Below are 24,181 nucleotides of genomic sequence, written 5' to 3'. Positions count from 1 at the left end.
CAGCAACTGAATTTCTTGTAGGGCCTACGAGAAATGGGGCTTCTGTTGACTGCTTGGTCAATGGTTGTTAATTGTTGATATTCAGTCAATCGAAACAGTTAAATAATTACTGGTTGATAAATAATGAACCAAATGTGCCATCAACGCTGCCATCGTTGAACAATATTATATATACGTAGTCCCAGAGTAAGTGCAACCCGTTACATTTGCCAAAGTCAGTCAATTTTCTATGAAAAAAATGGCAAATTTTTAATTGTTTTCTAAGCCTGTAACAAAGTTCGGAAAGTTAAGATAAATGTAGTGAACAGAGATTATGGGACTCCATGTGAACTTCTTCTTAAGTAATGCAATCAGTTCGCTAAAAGGTCCACCAGGATAAATTTTCCTCATGTTCGAAAAGGTAGTTTCGAAAAAAAAAATAATAATAATCATTACAAATACAGTCACAATTAACCTGGAAAATAATCACTTCGTTATCGCACGTTTTACCTTAGGTTTCGCTACTTTCGCTTTTTTTGCCCATGTTTTCAAACGGCATACTGTAGCTTTTCTTCACCCAGTCACCACTTCTCACGGGCATGCATATGGGCGGCGATCATGGATCAGCCAACACAAAAATGTTTCGATTTCTTAAATTTTGGGCGCTTCTGGGAGACGAGGAATTGGTAAACTGAGGAATAAATGGCGATCACTTCCTTCGAGAATATTTCCCAAAATAAAAAATTGCCGGAAATTTTTATCAATTTTAGGGGTGTTGCTTACTGCTTTAAGGCACGGGCAGTGCCGTTTCCTGCAATCTGAGGGGTCTGCCAGACGACAAATTTTCTTGTACGCTGCGCGCCAACCTGTGGTGGCGCTCCGCTTAGATAGTCATCACCTGCTCACGGGCCCCCCAAAATTTATTTTCGCACGACGCCCCTGTGTAGAAGTAGTTTGAGGAAACAGCTGCGAGGTCACTAATGAAAATTAAGTTCTCTCGAAACACATCCACACAATACATGCATGTCAGGCAGCAACCCTTCTCATTAAGTTCAATAATTGTGAAATTATATATGTGACCAAGGACAGAGGTTAATGTAAGGACATACAACTCCAGTTCATAGCGAGGTTTGTGGTTTAAATTTTACTACTAACAAAGTAATATTTTATGGCACAATTCCCAAGTATTATAAGCAGTATTGTGTTTTTGAATAAAGTTAAAGGTAGTTTGTATTGGCCCCAAATTATAGTTAAGGAATTTTGACTAAAGGTGACCATATTTGAAAGTCTAGCACATTTGGGGCCAATTGCAGCATACCTTTAAGGCTTGCACAAAGCATAACATTAAATTTGCTATAGACCAAACAAGTCATAAAATAAGGAAAACTTCTCAAGTACAGGTTACATTTCAATACTGTGGGGTCAAATGGCAAGGGAGGGGGGCTGGAGGGGTTGCTTGTTAACTAAGTTGACTGGACTACCTATTGTTACATACTAAGTGGAACTCAATGCAATAACTTTTTCCTTTGTAGTCTTGAGTAAAATATTTTAAATGCATTACAACTTGTCACAAAAATGAATGGTTTTGGAATCCTTCATTCTTTAGTCTGTTCAATTAAAGCTAGAAGAAAACTTCCGGTATCAGTAATTAAAACCTATAAATGGATTCATATTGAAAAATACTTCTGCACTAATGAAATGATATCATTATCATACTGGCAATATGACCCAGATTCCAACATATTCCAAAGTGAATGGTTTGGAACAAAATCATGTTTAAAAATCATGCAAATTCAACATTTAAAGCAAAAAATTGATCCAAGACTGTCCTTTCAAACTGAATAACTATGTACAAATAGGTGGACTTTTGGATTTCACTGCATTTAATATTTATATTCGGTGGCATAACATGATACCAAATATATTTGGTATAATTCCATGTGTACATGCCAACACTGCAAATTGAATTTTCTTCCTTGTTCAATATCAATAGTGTACCTTGGTCCATCTGTACTCTTATCAAGCCTTCAAATATTGTGAGTGATGGACTTTGTCGCTACCCCAAATGCTTTCTCAATGTATCACTAACGATTAAGGAAGGCTCTGAATGACTCTGTGGCCAGTCCATGGGTACTCGTTAAGGAACATTGTTCCTTTGATGTTCCGTAGGACATAATCTCACTTCCGGCACTCAGGACCAAATATCCCTCAGTCGTTGGTATCATTTCTTTTAGTTTGTCAATCTGTAGTTCAATAAAATAATTGATATCTGATAATGTTCAATTTATTTTACATCACATGAGATCAAAAACTTGAGGAATTACTGCACAAACATTGCAAGTAATATAAAAGGGAAAGTAAAAGGCAAAAATGCTTAATACCGTAGGATGAGCCCACCAAAGTTTCCTTGGTAAGACTTCCATGAAATACATTTGGCATACTTGCATGACTAATAAGTACCATAATTTCCTTTCCTTTTGATCAGGAAGCAGAGCTCAGATTAAAAAGTATCCTGTAAACATGTTACAACTATGCGTAATTATAATGTGGAGAAACGCTGGCCAATGGGCTGTATGATGCTTGTTGAGTACGTTGATATATAAACAAAGCCAATGAACTAAGTGGATATTATCTTGAATTCTTATCTGACCGTATATTTATATTATATGTCCTGTACAGTATGTAAATAGACCTGTCTGACATTATATGTAACAAGATGCAATATTTTCCTCTGCAAGTTGAATGTATTGTATCCCACATTCTTGCCGAGGTGTTAAATACGTGAAGTTATCATACAACTGTACAAGCCACAAATATTACATATTACGTGACACAGTTGCATTGCTTATACAGATTTTTTTAAGGGTACTGTATTATAGGTAAAATGGTAATGTGAAATGAAACAACAATATTTTGGAACTTGATTGGCTAACTTTGAATTATCACATTATCACCAAACATTTTTGGTGCATTGGACACAGTACAGGGATGTACTGATAAAGTTTTTATAGGGAGTGCAATGGTAGTACAGCTAACAGTGCTACAGCTGCTGACACTATACCTTGGACACATTTTATTTATAAAGCAAACACAGTTTGAAGTACAAATCAGTAGTTTATGGCAATGGGATAAGATTTCTCATTTTAAAATCGAGAATTTTGTGGCATATTGAAAGCATGAATATTTACCATTGATAGTATTTTCTTTGTGGTCCGCGTCCATTCTTTCTTCCTCCATTTTTGGTCTCTGGGGATTGGGAGGCTTCTGGCCCTGGCTCTAAACAGCGCCCTCTAATCCTGAGGTCCTCCATCTCTCTCCAAATCTCTGAAGCCTCTCGCTTCTGGTGAGGTGTTTAAACTCTTCAATAAATGTAAATGAAAAAGGGAACAAAATAAATTCAACTTTTAAAACAACGGTGCTCAATTGTTGAACAAGTTTAAAGAACTTGATAAAATGACAGTACTTGCAGGACATTGTGTCAGCTTTAGCTAGGTTATCATGCCAGATATCCCAAGAGACATACACTGCACCCTATATTTTGTGTCATTTGAAATTTAGGTTAAGGAATCACGTATCTCCAAATTCCACAAATCATAGCATTATAAAACATTCCTCCAAACGTATGTTGAAGACCTAGGTACATTTTACATGTTCCACCTGCTACCCATCTATAATGACATTTTTTTTTTTAAATCAATAGTCATTTCTTTTACTTTTTCAGTACTCACAATGTTAAAATGTTTTGGAAACACTAAAATCTTATATAGGAAGCCTAGGATACCATAAGCTTCCTTTGATGTAAGTTAACTGTATGTTTTGTGGGTACAGAAGGAAAAATATTTTGGGGTCATTTTATTTCTCAGATATACACAGAGCTTAAGTATGATTAACTGTCATTGATTTGATACACAAAATAAACAGGACACAATAGTTGAGGTAGTCATGCAATGGATTCAGAAATAATGATGAATAGTGATTGGACAAGAAGTTGACTGCAGTGCTTCAAATTCTGCTTCTGCTCACAAATCCATCAGGCTGGAACAGACCAGTCGTACTGCACTGGAACTAGTTTAAGAATAGGTCTTTTACTTAATGCAGACCTAGCTGAAGAAAACTGGCTAATCTGGTTTTCCAGATATAGAAGGCCTATCCTAACATACTGGCATCGTGTTCATTCAATGTCAATATAGGTTCTGGCTTTCATTTTCTTTTCAAATTGAATGATGTAAAACCTGAAAATAATCAAAATACAATCCAATCTTTTCCTTCAGACTTCACCAGCTCTTTTATTGGTTTGAGCAATGCAAATGTTGCACAAGTTCGTATTAATTTAACAATCAGGGAAGATACTTTGCGATTGGCCACAATCTGTCTACAGTAGGCTCTAGCCGCTTTCCTGCACTGAAAAAATAAACTAGTCAATATTGCCACGGACTAACGTTAAATTAGTCTTTAACGTTAGTCAATGCACCCGGACTAGCAAAAATCTTCGTTTCATCGCTGCTTCTTAGTTAGTTTACACTGACTAAGGAAAATATAATCGCAGCTTAGTCGGTGGCGACGGACTAAGGTATTTTAACCCATGGACTAAGAACGATACGGACACCCGATTTACGCCATAATCGTAGCTTAGTCGGTGTCGACGGACTAATGTATTTTAACCCAATTCGATTCACTTCAATTTGGAAACCGAGAGGCAACGGCAGCTTGCTGGGCTTGGCATAGTTTCATACGATCACTCTAAGCAACTTTCAACCGTAAATCACCCAAGAAGGTCTTTAGAAGAATGGAGGTATTAACTGCATCATCGGCCTACCTGTTATTCCTTTAACTAGAAGGTAAAATTAAAGTTAATTGTTAGGCCACTGGCACTAGTACTGTATTATGGTTAGTGTAACGCTACCGTTGTCACGTTGGCGTTTCGCAATACACAAGTGCAATGACAGTGAGTAGCCTATAGGCTTCTACTGGGTACTGCAGTGCATTCTCAACACTAAAGTACCGGTGTGAAGTTAGATACTTATTCCCCGTTCCTCGTTCGACATTCGCGAATGAGTAACTGCTACCTATTCAGTTACGTATTCAACAATGGTATCGACGTAACACCTCTGGCAAGACAAAAGCTTTCTTACAAGATGTTCAACATATGGTCGTGGAAAGAGGTTTATCTATGGCCCATGGGTCATATGAACTCTAATAACTATGTAGAAGGGTACCATAATGCATCTTGCCCGGTCCAAATAGTTTTTGACCAACTAAAATGACCAGTACTTCATCAGCTCTTAAATTAATGTAAAAAAAATACTTTAGGCCCTAATCAAGACTAGCACGCCTTGGACCACCTTACCAATGGGTCATATTAATTCTTAACACATTGTAGAAGGATACCATAATGCGTCTTGCCCGGTCCAAAGAGTGCTTGACCAATTAAAATGACCATTAAATCAACATTTTTTTTAAATAAATGTAACGGGAACTGAAATAAAAACATTTGGGCCCTAATCAAATCCAGCACGCCTTGGACCGCCCAACCAATGGGTCATGGGAAGTCTGAGGACCTTGTAGAAGGGTAACATAATGCGTCTTGCCCGGTCCAGAGAGTGCTTGACCAATTTAAATGACCATTAAATCATTACTTCTTCAATGAGTGTAACGGGACCACGAAAAAGCTTTGGGCCCTAATCCATGCAGCACGCCTTGGACCACCTAACCAATGGGTAACATTAACTCTAAGGACATTGTAGAAGAGTACCATAATGCGTCTTGCCCGGTCCAAAGAGTGCTTGACCAATTGAAATGACCATTAAATCATTACTTCTTTAATGAGTGAAACGGGACCACGAAAAAGCTTTGGGCCCTAATCCAAGCAGCACGCCTTGGACCACCTAACCAATGGGTATCATGTACTCTAAGGACATTGTAGAAGAGTACCATAATGCGTATTGCCCGGTCCAAAGCGTGCTTGACCAATTTAAATGACCACTAAATCATTACTTCTTTAATGAGTGTAATTGGACCATGAAAAAGCTTTGGGCCCTAATCCATGCAGCACGCTTTGGACCACCAAACCGATGGTTAACATGAACTCTAAGGACATTGTAGAAGAGTACCATAATGCGTCTTGCCCGGTCCAAAGCGTGCTTGACCAATTAAACTGACCATTAAATCATTACTTCATCATCGAGTGTAACCGGACCACGAAAAAGCTTTGGGCCCTAATCCATGCAGCACGCCTTGGACCACCAAACCGATGGTTAACATGAACTCTAAGGACATTGTAGAAGAGTACCATAATGCGTCTTGCCCGGTCCAAAGCGTGCTTGACCAATTTAAATGACCATTAAATCATTACTTCATAATCGAGTGTAACGGGACTACGAAAAAGCTTTGGGCCCTAATCCATGCAGCACGCTTTGGACCACCAAACCGATGGTTAACATGAACTCTAAGGACATTGTAGAAGAGTACCATAATGCGTATTGCCCGGTCCAAAGCGTGCTTGAGCAATTAAACTGACCATGAAAACATTACTTCATCATCGAGTGTAACGGGACCACGAAAAAGCTTTGGGCCCTAATCCATGCAGCACGCTTTGGACCACCAAACCGATGGTTAACATGAACTCTAAGGACATTGTAGAAGAGTACCATAATGCGTCTTGCCCGGTCCAAAGCGTGCTTGACCAATTAAACTGACCATTAAATCATTACTTCATCATCGAGTGTAACGGGACCACGAAAAAGCTTTGGGCCCTAATCCATGCAGCACGCCTTGGACCACCAAACCGATGGTTAACATGAACTCTAAGGACATTGTAGAAGGGTACCATAATGCGTCTTGCCCGGTCCAAAGCGTGCTTGACCAATTAAAATGACCACTAAATAATTACTTCTTTATTGAGTGTAACGGGACCACAAAAAAGCTTTGGGCCCTAATCCATGCAGCACGCCTTGGACCACCAAACCGATGGTTAACATGAACTCTAGGGACATTGTAGAAGGGTACCATAATGCGTCTTGCCCGGTCCAAAGCGTGCTTGACCAATTAAACTGACCATTAAATCATTACTTCATCATCGAGTGTAACGGGACCACGAAAAAGCTTTGGGCCCTAATCCATGCAGCACGCTTTGGACCACCAAACCGATGGTTAACATGAACTCTAAGGACATTGTAGAAGAGTACCATAATGCGTCTTGCCCGGTCCAAAGCGTGCTTGACCAATTAAACTGACCATTAAATCATTACTTCATCATCGAGTGTAACGGGACCACGAAAAAGCTTTGGGCCCTAATCCATGCAGCACGCTTTGGACCACCAAACCGATGGTTAACATGAACTCTAAGGACATTGTAGAAGAGTACCATAATGCGTCTTGCCCGGTCCAAAGCGTGCTTGACCAATTAAACTGACCATTAAATCATTACTTCATCATCGAGTGTAACCGGACCACGAAAAAGCTTTGGGCCCTAATCCATGCAGCACGCTTTGGACCACCAAACCGATGGTTAACATGAACTCTAAGGACATTGTAGAAGAGTACCATAATGCGTCTTGCCCGGTCCAAAGCGTGCTTGACCAATTAAACTGACCATTAAATCATTACTTCATCATCGAGTGTAACGGGACCACGAAAAAGCTTTGGGCCCTAATCCATGCAGCACGCTTTGGACCACCAAACCGATGGTTAACATGAACTCTAAGGACATTGTAGAAGAGTACCATAATGCGTCTTGCCCGGTCCAAAGCGTGCTTGACCAATTAAACTGACCATTAAATCATTACTTCATCATCGAGTGTAACCGGACCACGAAAAAGCTTTGGGCCCTAATCCATGCAGCACGCTTTGGACCACCAAACCGATGGTTAACATGAACTCTAAGGACATTGTAGAAGGGTACCATAATGCGTCTTGCCCGGTCCAAAGCGTGCTTGACCAATTTAAATGACCACTAAATCATTGCTTCTTTATTGAGTGAAAAGGGACCACGAAAAAGCTTTGGGCCCTAATCCAGACCAGAACGCCTTGGACCACCTAACCGATGGGTCATATGATTTTTTAAGACAGTGTAGAAGAGTACCATAATACGTCTTGCCAGGTCCAAAGTGTGCTTGACCAATTTAAATGACCACTACATCATCACTTCTTAAATGAGTGTCCATCTCATATGTTATGTATCGTGCGTTTAGTGTCAACCGGTAGCATTACAAATTGCACTTTGGACCCTCAAGGAATGAAAAAGAGAGAACTCGTTTTAAGTGCATTCCAATTAATGGCAGAATGTCTATATACATGGCCAAATTCTGTCGGAAAGTTTTTACAATTTAAAAAAGCCTCTAAATGACTTCCGAATTCATCGATATGTTAGCATAGAACACTTTAACTTACTCAAATCACTTACGAAATTTCAGCCTAATCAAAAGGGAAAAATTGCAATGTGGCAGATATTTGAACAGGATGGCATAAAGCGACAGCATCTTTCTATGGTTGTAGCAAGGCCGTAGCAAGGCTGCAGCAGGCTTGTAGCAGGCTTGCACTGTCATGATAGCCCAATAAAGCTTATGAAGCTTACAGCCGGAGAAACAATCAAAGAAATAAACCATCCCCTATATAGGCCTACCAAGTACCATGAATTAATGGTACATGCAGTAACGTTCAAACATTGAACAATATCACTTTAACTCTCCTAACGCGGGTCAGAGACATTCGTAGAAGGAAAGATATGCCGATATTTCATTCATTTGGGAATACAAATGCAAAAAAGCAGTTAAACTGTCAACATGCTGCAGATTATTTCAGTTATCTATCAATTTTAATGGTTCTACGCAAGGGAGCAATCACGCTATGATAAATATGAACTCTCAGCCTTTTAAAGGTATTCCATGGACGTTAAATGACGGTAGGCAGTCAGCTCGTACATCGGTATCAATTAGTTCGAGCCTAATGTTCAAGCGCTCTTTTACGAGAGAAAACTTCTAGGAAACATCCTGAATGAATCATTCAATTACAATCAGAACGCATGGTCCTTTATTCCGCTCCTTCAAATTTATCTTATGAAGTATTGAGTAATAGTGTATGGAACATCTTTGCACATAGATTGGTAAAAGTGTATCAATTCTACCAGATTAAAGTAATTTGGCATGAAAATTTTTCTTCTGCAAGTACATTTCAATCCAATCAGAGAATAAATGGGGAGGGGTGGGGGGTGGATATTAAGCATGTAATATTTCTCTTGACTTCTATACTTCCATAATTGACTCAGCATATAGCCTAATTGATATTTACCGAAGAATTAATACATTAAATACAATTGTAAGTGATTAGAAAGTGTATTTTTGACTTAAATTAACAAACGCGAAATTGACCTAAAATCTAGCACTTCTGCTAATGGATTGAATGTGTTTTGTGTATTGTGTAAAATTTGTATAGCTAGATACAGGGACGTAGCTAATGCATGATGATTGGGGGTTTAGTGGCTGAAATTCCAACTGGATGGGTTTTGGAGCCAGAAAATTCCGACTGCTGCCTTGTACCCCCCCCCCCCCCCGCACTATACTCGTCAACGATACGGTCAGTGTCAGTCAGACACCCTATCTTTCGCGACTGCACTTTTGTTCCAAACTTTTCTCGGTACATTTGTACCACTGGCCCTCACTTTACAAACTTATCAATCACTCTGGTTAAGCGAGTAAGCAACTGAGTACAAGTTATCTGCTTGATAAGCTACATAGACTACTGACTAAAAAAAGCTATGTTAATGTAACAAAGGGGAAACTTTTTTTCGAAAATTATATTCGACGACATAGTGAATTACCCAAAAATACAGTGCTTTTTTCTAGCGGGCTTAATATTATTTTCTTGGGGGTGGGGGTGGGGCTATTTATCACTCACATGAATAAAAAAAAACATTGTTCACTTCATTCCAACTGAGCATTTGGAATGATGTGAACAATTAAACATTTTGTAGAAAAATGTTGAGTTGACGTTATACGATAAGTTGTCAATTAAACATTTTGCAGAAAATTTTTCAATTGCTCAATTGGAATGAAGTGAACAATTGAACATTTTGCCAAAAATGTCCAATTGACGAGATAAGATAAGTTGTCAATTAAACATTTCTGAGAAAAGTTTTTCAATTGTTCTTATGGAATGAAGTAAACAAATGAACATTTTGCAGCAAAAAATGACTAATTGACGAGATTTGATTAGTTTTCAATTAAACATTTTTCACAAAATTGTTCAATTACTCATTTAAAGCAAGTAAGCAATGCAACATTTTTCTGTTTTTTTGATAACATTTTATCTTGTTATCTAAACAATTTACAGAAAAATTTCACCTTATGGGGCAAAGGTTTTCTTATGTTGATGGCATTTTTAAGCTTCCGTAGATTAGCATTGAGCGTTTTAATAGTATATGTTGTGCAGAAGTTCTATTAGGCATTTTTTTTAGAGTATTCAAAATCATACGAAATTTTGTATGGTGGAGTATAAAGATCGCGAGATACAATTTCTCATTGTGACAAGGAAATCGTAGCAAATATGACTGATTCAAGGTCAATTTTGACCGAAAATTTTAGGTCACTACAAGAATATTTGAAAATTCGAGTGCGCCAGTCGGAAAAATTCGAGTGCGACAGTCGGAAATTCCGACTGTCGCACAAAAATTATCCAACTTTCGTCAGTTTTACCAAGATTGGAGGGGGGGGGGATGAGACACCCCACACCCCCCTCTAGCGACGTCCCTGGCTAGATTATGGACGTTATAATTAATAATTAGGTAGAACTGAATGAAAGGAAACCAACTAAAAAATCACACTAACTCTGGTCTATGTTTAGTTGGAATAAACCCAGTGAGACTTCTTATGGTGGATCTGCCTTCTACACTCCAAGAGAAACTTTCTATTGAAAAATCGCTAAGAGAAAGAACAAGCACATGCATGGGAACACGATAAAATCAAAATGCATAGAATGGCACTATAGGGTAACTTGGATGGTTCATTACCAACTATGGCTAATGGAGATCATAAATAAATCAGAAAGGGATTTCGGCATAAAATATATGTCTGGGTAGACCTATTTCACTTGAAGACTATTTTGCTAAATAAACTATTAAAGTCAGTTTATCTCCGCTTGACCCGAGATGACTGATTGTCTGTTTATAGCTCCATGGTCAGCTCTAGAATGTAGCAGTGGAATCTTTCAGAGTCTACGAAGGGGGTTAAAGCGTTCAAAACCACTTTCAAGAAGAGAGGCAAGAACACTTCTTTGTTCTTTAAATCTGTAAATATGTGAAGGGTTGACGGGTGAAATGAATAAAAGAAATAAAATTAAGTTCTATAAACGAATAATTAAAACAAAAACGTTTTCAGTTCGTTGCCAGTCTACAGATATCACTTCATTCTGAAAATGTAGTTGCGCTAAGGCCCCCCCCCCCAAAAAAAAAGAAGAAGAGTGCGCGTGTGTTTCTCCGGAATGGGAAGGAAACTTTGTATGCTGATGATTGTAAAGCACCAATAAGCATTAAACTTGCGAGCCAAAGGTGTTGCTTTTGTTTTGTATCACCACACTGGTACAGACGTAGAGTTGAAATTCAAAAAAGAAGATATTGATGAATCTACTGGATAATGATTGTGCATTAGTCGTTTGTATTGGTCAAATACTCTTTGGACCGGGTAAGACGCATTATGGAACTCTTCAACAATGTCCTTAGAATTCATAAGACCAATTGGTTGAGTGGTCCGAGGCGTGCTGGTCTTCACAAGGGCCTAAACATATTTGCAGGTCCATTAACATTCATTAACGAAGTAATGATTTAGTGGTCATTTAAATTGGTCAAGCACTCTTTGGACCGGGCAAGACGCATCATGGTACCCTTCTACAATGTCCTTAGAGTTCATGTTAACCATCGGTTTGGTGGTCCAAGGCGTGTTGCATGGATGAGGGCCCAAAGCTTTTTCGTGGTCCCGTTACACTCGATGATGTAGTAATGATTTAGTGGTCATTTAAATTGGTCAAGCACGCTTTGGACCGGGCAAGACGCATTATGGTACCCTTCTACAATGTCCCTAGAGTTCATGTTAACCATCGGTTTGGTGGTCCAAGTCGTGCTGCATGGATTGGGGCCCAAAGCTTTTTATTGGTCCCGTTACACTCAATAAAGAAGTAATTATTTAGTGGTCATTTTAATTGGTCAAGCACGCTTTGGACCGGGCAAGACGCATTATGGTACCCTTCTACAATGTCCTTAGAGTTCATGTTAACCATCGGTTTGGTGGTTCAAAGCGTGCTGCATTGATTAAGGCCCAAAGCTTTTTTTGTGGTCCCGTTACAATCAATAAAGAAGTAATGATTTAATGGTCATTTAAATTGGTCAAGCACGCTTTGGACCGGGCAAGACGCATTATGGTACTCTTCTACAATGTCTTTAGAGTACATGTTACCGATTGGTTAGGTGGTCCAAGGCGTGTTGCATGGATGAGGGCCCAAAGCTTTTTCGTGGTCCCGTTACACTCGATGATGTAGTAATGATTTAGTGGTCATTTAAATTGGTCAAGCACGCTTTGGACCGGGCAAGACGCATTATGGTACCCTTCTACAATGTCCCTAGAGTTCATGTTAGCCATCGGTTTGGTGGTCCAAGGCGTGCTGCATGGATTAGGGCCCAAAGCTTTTTTGTGGTCCCGTTACACTCAATAAAGAAGTAATTATTTAGTGGTCATTTTAATTGGTCAAGCACGCTTTGGACCGGGCAAGACGCATTATGGTACCCTTCTACAATGTCCCTAGAGTTCATGTTAGCCATCGGTTTGGTGGTCCAAGGCGTGCTGCATGGATTAGGGCCCAAAGCTTTTTTGTGGTCCCGTTACACTCAATAAAGAAGTAATTATTTAGTGGTCATTTTAATTGGTCAAGCACGCTTTGGACCGGGCAAGACGCATTATGGTACCCTTCTACAATGTCCTTAGAGTTCATGTTAACCATCGGTTTGGTGATCCAAGGCGTGCTGCATGGATTAGGGCCCAAAGCTTTTTCGTGGTCCCTTTTCAGTCATTAAAAAAGTAATGATTTAATGGTCATTTAAATTGGTCAAGCACGCTTTGGACCGGGCAAGACGCATTATGGTACCCTTCTACAATGACTTAAGAGTTCATGTTAACCATTGGTTGGGTGGTCCAAGGCGTGCTGGTTTTGATTAGGGCCCAAATGTTTTTTATTTCAGTTCCTGTTACATTTATTTAAAAAATTGTTGATTTAGTGGTCATTTTAATTGGTCAAGCACGCTTTGGACCGGTCAAGACGCATTATGGTATCCTTCTACAATGTGTTGAGAATTCCTATGACCCATTGGTTAGGTGGTCCAAGGCGTGCTAGTCTTGATAAGGGCCTATAGTGATTTTTTTCAGGTCCCGTTACATTAATTTAGAAACTGATGAAGTAGTGGTCATTTTAGTTGGTCAAGAACTATTCGGACCGGAAAAGATGCATTATGGTATCCTTCTAAATATTCATTAGAGTATATGACCAATAGATGAACCTCTTACCACGACCAAATGTTGATCATCTTGTAAGAAAGCTTTTGCCTTGCCAGAGGTGTTACGTCGATACCATTGTCGAATACGTAACTGAATAGGTAGCAGTTACTCATTCGCGAATATCGAACGAGGAACGGGGAATAAGTATCTAACTTCACACCGGTCACTAAAGTGTGCATTCTAAACACCAATTAACAATGTGTTATGTGTGTATTGGGCTAGATTGAACAGTGGCACATAATCTTCTAATTTATTCCCAAACAAATGCTGGAACTATAAGGCTCAATAGTTTATTTGCAGTCTACACTCATTTGGTAAAGATTTCCTGTAATTTCCCATGTGAATCTAAATGGGTAGGCTTTGTGATATTGAATAAGCAAGGCTAGACCTTCAAACGTACAGTCACAGTCGGCTGAACACATTATGTTGGCTAGTCAACGGTATTATATGTTGCGAGCAGTCAGGATGCACGCTTCAGTTCTATTTAACCTTTTCATTTATCATTTTTTAGTATTTAATTTCCGGTCACGCCCAGGAAGCAATTGCGACATTCCTTCACGGTCGACTTGCTTACTGTAAGAAGTATTAACCGTTTTTTTTCAGGAAAGCTTGATAGTCTGAAGTTATTATAACATGTGCTTTTAGTATACTGCCAAAAGAGTAAGTTGTTGTATTTGTATTGATATTTTATGTAGAAGTAACGGAAAATTTAGTATGTTTAGTTTGGTCTAATTGCACGTTTTTTTACTGTCCAATGTAGTGCAGGGTTCACTTGCGCGAATTCAAATTATTCTGTTTATGTGTATGTATATGCATCGATTCTTAGATTATGATGTTTTTTTGACATTTATTTGTAATTCAAGCATATCTGTTTAGTAGCAAAGTTTAAAGGTTAAGATTAATTAGTTTTCTCTTTTTGATCCTAGATTGAATGAAACTCATTGGCGTAAATAATAGATCAGATGATACAGTTTAACGCAGTTGCTAAAACTCTGGGTATTCTCTAGTCTTCGCCGGTCCATTATATACTTTAGTACTACTAGTAAGACTAAATCAAAACGACCGTAGACAAACTTAGTGTAACAAAGTACTGATTCTCCTCTAGCCTAGGTCTAAACAGGCTTGTTATGTGAGCAAGCAAAATAACAACTAAAAACGATTAGGCCTATAAATAAGTTGGCTCAGTGCATTTCTGTTTCTAAAATTTTATATTTTTAAAGATCATAAAAACAAACAAAGATTTAGCCCATGTTTTATTATCTCTGTATTCTGGGCATTTGATTCTGGTTGCAATGGTGATGACACTCTCGTTCAAATTTTCAGCTTTATACAGTCTGCTTCAAACTTTGGGATTGTTTTTTGAGACTATAGTGGAAGCAAATCTCACATAACTTTGTGGTGACAACTTTATTTATTTTTTTTTTCAAATGATGAATACTCTGCTGTTTCTTTTTTCCAGCAGGAATTGAAAAGCCAAATATCTAAGTCAAGGGTGAGCTTTCCTGTGATGTACGACACCAGTGTGGAGGCAACAACAGAAGAGGAGAACTGTGTTATATATGGCTTAAAGACATGTTTTAAGATGATATATTGGTACCCTTCGCAGAACAAAAGAGTTTATCCAAGAGTCCAAAAAGCAAAGGAACAAGTACCATAGAGAAAAAAGATGGAAGAGTGAGTTTAACTATTGTACCCAACTGTTTAATGATATTTAAGATACTTTTCATAACCTGTTTTAAAAAAAAACAGTCTAGTTTATCATTTACGTGCAAGCTTCATAAGTTTGGTCAAATTTTCACTGATCTGTAGAGCGGGAGTCCAGAGGGTTTGGTTAGCTGGGAAGGTAACCAATTGCCTGGTACATCACAATGTTCACAATGCATTCCTGTATATGAAACCTGACGACTGGCAAACCGACTGTGGTGGATGTGGCTGGGAGAGCAATTTTAAAGTCACCTAATAGCTAACCTAGAGCAGCTTTCATGGTAACCACATCAAAGTAAGAACAATGTGTCAGGTATGGCCCCAAGAGCAACAAATGGCCATTGCCAGTAATTATTGGTGGTGGGGTACCCCTGCCAGTGATCTATAATTGACCCCTCACGGCTGACCTAGGTCAGCTCATGAGGTAACCACTTGAAACCTACTGGAAAATGTTGGTTAGGACTTCAGATACAAGGGATGGGCATTGCCAGTAATTTTTATTGGTGGGGTACCCCTGCCAGTAGACCCCCAATATGCCCATCCCCTCATTGACCTAGGTGAGCTCATGATTTGACCAGTTGAAACCTACAGGAAAATGATAGGTATCACTTCATATGTAAGGATGGGCATTTCCAGTATTTTATATTGGTGGGCCACCACTGCCAGAGTCCGCCCATCCCTTACATATAGAATCCTGTTAATAATTTTCCAGTAGTTTTCAACTGGTTAAATCATGAGCTGACCTAGATCAATGAGGGGGGGGGGGCATTTTGGGGGTCTACTGGCAGGGGTACCCCACTAATATAAATTACTGGAAATGCCCATCCCTTACATATATATAGAGTCCTGCCAATCATTTTACAGTAGTTTTCAACTGGTTACCTCATGAGCTAATCTAGGTCAATGGGGGATGGGCATTTTGGGGGTCTACTGGCAGGGTTACCCCACCAATGTAAATGACTGGAAATGCCCATCCCTTACATATGAAGTGATACCTATCATTTTCCAGTAATTTTTCAACTGGTTATCTCATGAGCTGACCTAGGTCAATGAGGGAATGGGCATTTTGGGGGTCTACTGGCAGGGGTACCCCCCCCCCCCAATATAAATTACTGGAAATTCCCATCCCTTACATATGGAGTGATACCATTTTCCAGTAGTTTTCAACTGGTTACATCATGAGCTCATCTAGGTCATTGGGGCATGGGCATTTTGGGAGTCTACTGGCAGGGGTACCCCACCAATAAAAATTACTGGCAATGCCCATCAGTTGTATCTGAAGCCCTAACCAACATTTTCCAGTAGGTTTCAAGTGGTTACCTCATGAGCTGACCTCGGTCAGCCTTGAGGGGTCAATTATAGATCACTGGCAGGGGTACCCCACCACCAATAATTACTGGCAATGGCCATTTGTTGCTCTTGGGGCCATACCTGACATATTGTACTTACTTTGATGTGTTACCATGAAAACTGATCTAGGTTAGCTATCAGGTGACTTTAAAATTGCTCTCCCAGCCACACCCACCACAGTCGGTTTGCCAGTCGTCTGGTTTCATATACAGGAATGCACTGTGAACATTGTGATGTACAAGGCAATTGGTTACCTTCCCAGCTAACCAAACCCTCTGGGATCCCGGTCTATTGGGATCATTATTAGCATGATTAACATAATTATTAAGCTTTGAGAAATAACTTGGTGTTATGCTGTGCAAAGCTAATAATAATTTGGTAAAGCTGCTATTCCTGGCTTATAATTTGAGGGACCTAGATTTAAATGTATACCTCCCAATATGTTATAAAATTTTAATGTAAATGTATGTTTATGATAATGTGAGTTATCATGTGCTATATCTGTATCTGTGCTTACATGTATATCATATTTTCTGTTCACAGGTCAATAATGGTGCAGATTTTGGCTTCCTGAAGACAAGTGGGAGGCCATTTGTAGTTAAGAGAAACACTCTTTGTTCGTGAAGACTTAACTGGTGTCGATTTGGGGTACCACTTTAAAAGGAAAGTCATGAGGAACCCTTGCCCAAGATTCAACTTTGCATTATTGTGCAGTGCTATACTTTTGCGATTCATGTTTGATCCATTAACTTGTCTTAACTTTGTTGGAAAAAAAATCAGATTTTCAGATTTTATTTACAGTGATTTCTTCTCTATCTGTCGAAAGTCAGCCTTTTGTAGACATCAGAAGTTTTATCAGAAATAAATACTGCCAACGTACACATTATTTGTGTTTCTTCTTCTCTCTTTTCTTTCAGTGATGCTAGTCAGTGAAACTAGTCGGGTTTAATTCTTTCAGTGAATCTAGTCGGTGCAACTAGTTAGTCGATACGGACTAAGAAAGGTTAGTCGGGAGAGGCACCATCCTGACTAATGTAAAACCTGCTATAAACTAGTCGGTGGCTCATATAAATTAGTCGGTAAGGACCGACTAATGTCACCAACTAATGTAACTGACTAATATACATTTACCGACTAAGAAATTGTTGATCGACTAAGCTGACGGACTAAGATGACCGACTAAGAAATCCAACTGACTAAGGAATAAATTAGTCGGTATAGCAACTGACCAAGGCTATGTTAGTCGGGAGAGGCACCAGATGGACTAACGTTATGTTAGTCGGTGAACCAATTTAAGTTTTCAGTGTGGTTGTGAGAATTAAGACACTCCAACCAAAGGGGTTCCCCTTCCTGAACATCTATGAACTTGCATCAAAGTCTATGAATATCGGTACCCAAGTCCAGATGCATATGCCTCGCCTTGGCGATTAGTCCTAGTCTTACTCCACATAGGACCTAGGCCTAGAGTATAAAAAAGACCTGGGTGAGTCATATGGCTCTAAAGGCCTAGCTGTTGCACTTTGCAAGTAAGGCTAGTGCATGACCTATAATTGGGATATGCTGCTTTATACATCAACTAATTGTATTATGGTCATTTGATTGGTCAATTGCTCGTTGATTGCATGCAAAATCCGCTTTATTCCACTCATATGAAATAGAACCATGGGTTATACTTTTTTTGGTAGCACTTTTTTTCAATGGTCAGAGAGCAGAGAAACCTGTCTGTTCAAAACAATCTGTTGCATGAGTGCATTTTACCCATCTTAATACTCCAATTTTGAAGGTGTTGTATAAAACAAATAATGAATGGTTTCTATTCGTGCAATAGTGCAAATATTTCATTCGTTGAAAGATGTAATTTGTTTCATTTCAACTCATGAAATATTTGCACTATTGCACTCATAACCATTTAGGCCGTCTTCCATGTGCCAAAAAAGTGCTTAGTTTTTGGATTTTGCTCATTTTTTTAGGGAATACTTGATTTGAGTGAAAATGAGTACAATTTGATATAAGGTTTGGTTTTCTGTTTGTTGGCAGCGACAAAATGTGCACACGGCTGTGCCAAGAACCAAAATGGCGGCTAGCTGCCCATATATGGCTATGATGAATTTGGAAGTTTTTTTTATAGCCAGGGTGGAAGAGTAGAGCAATATAAAACAATCCATATGAAGGGTCTTCTGGAGAACAAAAAGCCCACCAAATTTGAAATTTGTCCGATGCTGACTGGGGGAACAATTAACAGAAAACCAAATAGAGGGCGCCCTTTACTCGTTGATTAGACTTTTTATGAAAATCATCCGACCTGTTTAAGAAACAACACAGAGGTTGTATGTAATAATTTATGACTGAAAGTTACATACACATGTGAAATATGGTATCATAGAATATTCAATGCTATTATGATGACTTCAGAAAGTATTGCTGTTGCCAAGGTAACCAAACATTTTGTTGTTTTTGAGGATTGACCAGAAGGAACTTTAGCTGTGATATCTCTATATCTACTTGAGCTCTAACCTCGAACCTTGAAAGGAATGTATTATTCTTGATTGAGACCAGTTTCATAACAACTTTTCTTTGGTTTCTGTGGTATAAATAGATTTCTGGTGGTCAGAAATTCATGATACACTGGCTTCAGCTTTCTGTATAAATTATAGGGCATATTGTAGCGTTAACTCACTCTAAGATTTGGGGTATTGGGGGGGGGGTGGGGTTGGTGCCTGAATATTCCCTATTGAGGACTGGTGGTGGTATGGAAACAAATGCGGCTTCGATGGACATGTGTTACTAACGATGAGCCTTGAACCCCGCTATTACATGCAAAGAATATAACACATAGATTAAAGAGTAAAGAAGGAGCGCTGAGATTTTGCAATCTATTACTATAATCAGCCACGATACAAACAATACATCGGCACGAAGCCCTCAATAATAGGTAGAAATCATGCACTTAAACACAAAAATGGTCACAAACGAGGTCTCAATACCGAAGTAGAGTCCTATAACTATACATACAATAGTGTATAAAAGACGAATACAAAACAGATACAAGTACGACCACAATGATCGGAGCCAGCTACTACCGAACCAAACGATTCAGAACAGGAGCGAAGACTGATTCACAAGTCTCACAATCTGATCCAGCTGAGTTGATGAACAAACGTCACATGCCCTGTAATACTTATGTCACTGTCCGCATCGAAAGCACATGTGGCTGAAAACAGTGACATATAGCCTAGATAAATAGAGGTCGACAGATATGATGACCAACTGGCAGCTAAAACACATCAACTGTATGTACTTTAGGTCAAACGAAGTGGGAAGTTGGTTTTTTATTAGAATTAATATTTTTCATCAATGTGCATTTCTGTATGTACTCCAATGTATATCCCCACTAATTTTTCACACTTGTTTTACTTATGTAGTTATATTTCACATTTGAAAGCAACAAAAACATGGGGTACTTGCAAATAGATGATACTTTTTTAAGCAATTTGATGATGACTCTGGAAATAAATTATAATTGCTAGTTAGTTGGATTTGCTAAAGGCCTTCCTTCATATTATAGATTATACACTCCTCTGGTAGCACATTCTGTGACCTTGATGAGGAAGAAGCCAACTTTGATGATTGGAGTTGTTTTTCGAGAGGTTCATCAATGTCTGTTTGGTGATCTTCTTCAATAGAGGTATCTAGATCTGAAATCAAATTAAAAAATGTAAAACAATTAAAATCCCTCAGGATACCTCCTCTATCTGAAAGTGACATACAGTTGCTTTGTTGGGTTGATATGTTTTTTGTGTATAACATTCCTATGTTGAATTGGAACAATTCCTTTTCAGAGATGTCTGTGACTGACAGCTTTTCTCACATTTTATGTGGGCCCAAAAGACACTGACTATTTGTTGCACAGAAATTTATTTTTGTCTTAGAAATGACAGCATGACACATAGCACAGTGAAGCCTCACTCAATTTAGAAAACATACAACTGATCTTTATCAATTTCAAATTATGCCTTTCTGCTAACAGATTAAAGCTAAAATGATGATTGAACATCCTTTTTTGTTGCTATTCATAACAAACTAGCCTCATTTTAAAATTCATAAATGATAACAAGATGTCTAATGGTCTTATCTTCCTTCATTTCACCTAATGTTTTCAAAATTCATATCAAACTGCACTGCAGGTTTTCTAACAATTCTTCAATTCCCAATTTCATGTGTAGTCAGATAAACTCATTTAACAAAATCATGCCTTAGAGGCAACTACCTTCAAGACAGGATATCTAAATACCTTTTTGCTCACACTAAATCTTCTAGAAATCTGCAGTACTTATTAACCACGTACTCACATACCAATGTAAATTCAAGCAGTAAAATTACATTGTATGCAAGGGAAATGAGCTTTTAAAGTTCCAACAAGTGAATTGATCTAAGAAGTGTTACATCACATCATTAAAACAATTTGTTTGTGTTCATTTAACATTTTTCTGTATTTCATTACTGTTTAAAGGTAGCCTGTATTAGCCCCAAATTAAAGCATGCTATAATTTAGAACTACAAGTTTTCAAAAAATCGCTCCCTGTGGGTCTTTACTTTCCAATTTGTTCTTAGACATACTACATGAGCACACAAGATGACTGAATGTCCTGGTGAGGTAAATTTGCCCCAGGGTGGTAATAAAATAGTTAAAGGGTTTTGACCCAAAGTTACCATATTTGAAAATGAGGCATATTTGGGATCAATACAGAATACCTTTACCTCATAATAAAATGCATTTTGACAAACTTCTTACCTTCAACTGCTTTATGTTGAGGTAATTTCATCTGTCGTTTCTTTGCTCTGATAATATCTGTTTTGTTGGTAAAAGCTGCATAGCAATCACGATGGTAGAAGATGTCCTCAAAGCTGTCAGGCTGTTCTTTGCAGGTGGATAGAACTTTGTGAGCAACATCACATGTGGGCCAGATAATTTGCACCATTCCTCAGCACTGGCAATAACTTTAGACCAACTGATTGGGGTGAACATTGTTAATGGCCCAATCTTCCCAGCACAATGGACTGCACATTTGTGAGAAGTCATCATCAAACTGTTAGAGAAAATAGCAAAATAAAACAAAAAGCTGGAACTTTACTAGGTCACGCATTCATAACCATAGCTAGTCGATATGGAGTAGTGAGGCACAGTGGCTGCTTTCCTGGTCCATGGGATAGAGGCTAGGCCAAGTGCAATCCACTTGAACAGATCCTAGTGTTATGGTACTTTGCAAAACCTTGGTTTTTTTTTTATCAAAACGTCTTTGCTTCTTATTGACTTGTGCAGAGCCTAGCCCTATTGCATCTAATGTACAGTTACAGTAATTACAATTAAAAATCAAGCAAATTTGGCAAAAGGATAAGTCTAGCATCTTTGCCAGTAGGCTAATCATTAGGGTTAGTCTGAGCAATTATACCATCTACGATCTAACGTCACCATCAGCTAAGTAGGCCCATGCCAAGGATGGTTCTGATTATTTATTATGTTAAAACTAAATAGGAGCAACAACTAACATAAGGCGTAGGCCTACGCCAATACAAATTGATACGAAAGTCAACCCTGCTCATTGCAGCAATTCCTCGATTAGAAATCTAGGAATAAACAACATTGTATGTACCAGCGTTAAATCGTCCGTACTATAAGGACATCATAAACTAGGCCAAGCAGAGGCATAGCCTATATTGTTTGCTAAGTCTAACGTCAACGAAGACTTTGGTCAGGCAGATATATGTAGGCTAATGCAATATCGCAATCCCAACCGGCGTTAGGCGTTACAACTTTGCAGTGTAGGTCTACGTACTTAACCAACAGAAATTTCGACCTCATTTGCCTACAATATCATACAATTGTACACATATATTTTATGACTTTATTTGGCGTCTACAGTTATTCTATTCTTGCCTTTGTCAAAACGTTTCTGATCATTTGGACTGCCATCTCCGATAGATGGAGCAATGGATGGGCTACAGGCTCTATATGCAGACAGTGCGTGATCTAGGCTAGCTACAGTAGATGTAAACAAAATAAGTTCGGGCCGGGTCAAAAGGTCACGAGAAGCAGCCCTATGATTGGTCAGTTGCCCAAAATCAGGCATGTCCCATAATCAATTAAAATACTACAGTTCTACTGCATTTTTAGAGTAATGTGCAACAATCATGTTGTTGGCATAGCAAATTATTAATCTCGTGATTATTCTCCGCATTTTAAGCTACAGTAACACCATTCCCCTAAAAAATTGAGCAAAGGAAGCGAAAAGCAAGCAGCCCAGAGCACTTTGATCAAACGAACGAGGTACCAATATCTGAGTATTGGAACATTTGTGGAAAAACCCAGTATATCCAAAAGTGGACGTCTGCCGTGGTCGCTCTGCTGCATGTGGCCCATGGGGCCGGTTAAAGGGGGCCAAAAAATGCATCTGATCAAACGAACGAGGTACCACTTGAAACAAATGTCAACTTAATGCATGAATGCCACATAGTACTGAATGGCCCATGACAGACAAATTTTCTGCTGCTAAGGGCCCTCCAGACGCCCCTAAATATGGCCCAAATGCCCATTATCGTAGCATTGACCAAGATTAAATATGCAAGGTACTACTCAAAACCGGTTTAGAATGTTCGGGTTGATCTTACAGACTATGCAAATAATCATGCCAGACAAATTTTCTGCTACAAAGGGGCCAACAGACACACTAAAAAAATGGCCCCCAAATGGGCTATGATCAATCATAGTTGGTACCACAAAAAACCAATATCAAATGCAAAGGTACTTTCCACAGATTAAAGAACTGCCAATGCAAGACAAATTTTCTTCTGCATAGGTCCCACCGGATAGAAAGAATAGGTTGCCCAATGCGGCCCTATATGGGCCTAATGGATTGTATATTGATGCAGAATATATGTGCCTTGTGACATGACATTTGTAACATTCCACAGAGTAAAGAAATGCCAATGCAATACAAATTTTCTTCTGCAAAAGGCCCTCCACATGTAAAAGAAATATGCAGTTTAAATAGTTAAGATGCCACAAGAAACCAATCTATAACAATCAAGAACATCCTGAATTATTCAAATGCCTTCCCGCTACATAGGCCAATGGAATAATGAGATTAGTATACTAGTAGGTGTATCAATTACTGAACATTTCATTGAGCAAAACAAAAATGACGCGAACTCAGTCTTTGAGGGAGATCCTGACAGTTATAATGCATTCTCAAATCCATTCTTGTTCCTTTTATCTATTCTTTTTCCTTTTATCCAGTCAGTACTTTGTATCGTGAGCAGTGTTTAACTTGACAGTTACTTTGTTTCGCTGGAAACACTGGAGCAGATTAAAATCAGTTTATGTATTGTAAATAAGAAACCAAAAATCATTTTGTATCTTAAAACACTGTGTTTACGTTAGCATTGTAAATCTACAAAGTTTAAAATCTTGAGAAAGAACGCTTAAGTGTCATCTTAAGACATACATGTAGTCGAACAAAAGAGATTGTTTTGTTTCTTAAGCTCAGACAAAGAAACAATTATCAAACAATGGTGAAAATGCTTTATAACGTGTACTTAACGATAAAGGTTTGGGTTGA

At 38.7% G+C, this 24,181-nt stretch overlaps 2 long non-coding RNA genes across 3 annotated transcripts; one reads left to right on the top strand and one right to left on the bottom strand.

Moving 5' to 3' along the window:
* The first annotated feature begins 4,382 nt into the window (after positions 1 to 4,382).
* LOC139981479 (uncharacterized) lies at positions 4,383 to 17,451 on the top strand. The gene is made up of 3 exons (XR_011797856.1): positions 4,383 to 4,817; positions 14,971 to 15,185; positions 17,109 to 17,451. It is a non-coding gene; the product is annotated as an uncharacterized lncRNA (long non-coding RNA).
* Positions 17,452 to 18,476: 1,025 nt separating this feature from the next.
* Positions 18,477 to 22,841, bottom strand: LOC139980990 (uncharacterized). 2 transcript variants are annotated; one of them, XR_011797755.1, is made up of 3 exons: positions 22,501 to 22,841; positions 21,358 to 21,652; positions 18,477 to 20,260 (listed from the first exon to the last, which is right to left on the bottom strand). It is a non-coding gene; the product is annotated as an uncharacterized lncRNA (long non-coding RNA). The 2 variants fall into 2 exon arrangements; XR_011797756.1 differs by lacking the exon at positions 22,501 to 22,841 and adding an exon at positions 22,113 to 22,435.
* Positions 22,842 to 24,181: the final 1,340 nt, after the last annotated feature.

Source organism: Apostichopus japonicus, chromosome 15, assembly GCF_037975245.1.
Source record: "Apostichopus japonicus isolate 1M-3 chromosome 15, ASM3797524v1, whole genome shotgun sequence".
Classification (NCBI taxonomy): Eukaryota; Metazoa; Echinodermata; class Holothuroidea; order Aspidochirotida; family Stichopodidae; genus Apostichopus; species Apostichopus japonicus.
This window is presented reverse-complemented; position numbering and strand designations above follow the sequence as displayed.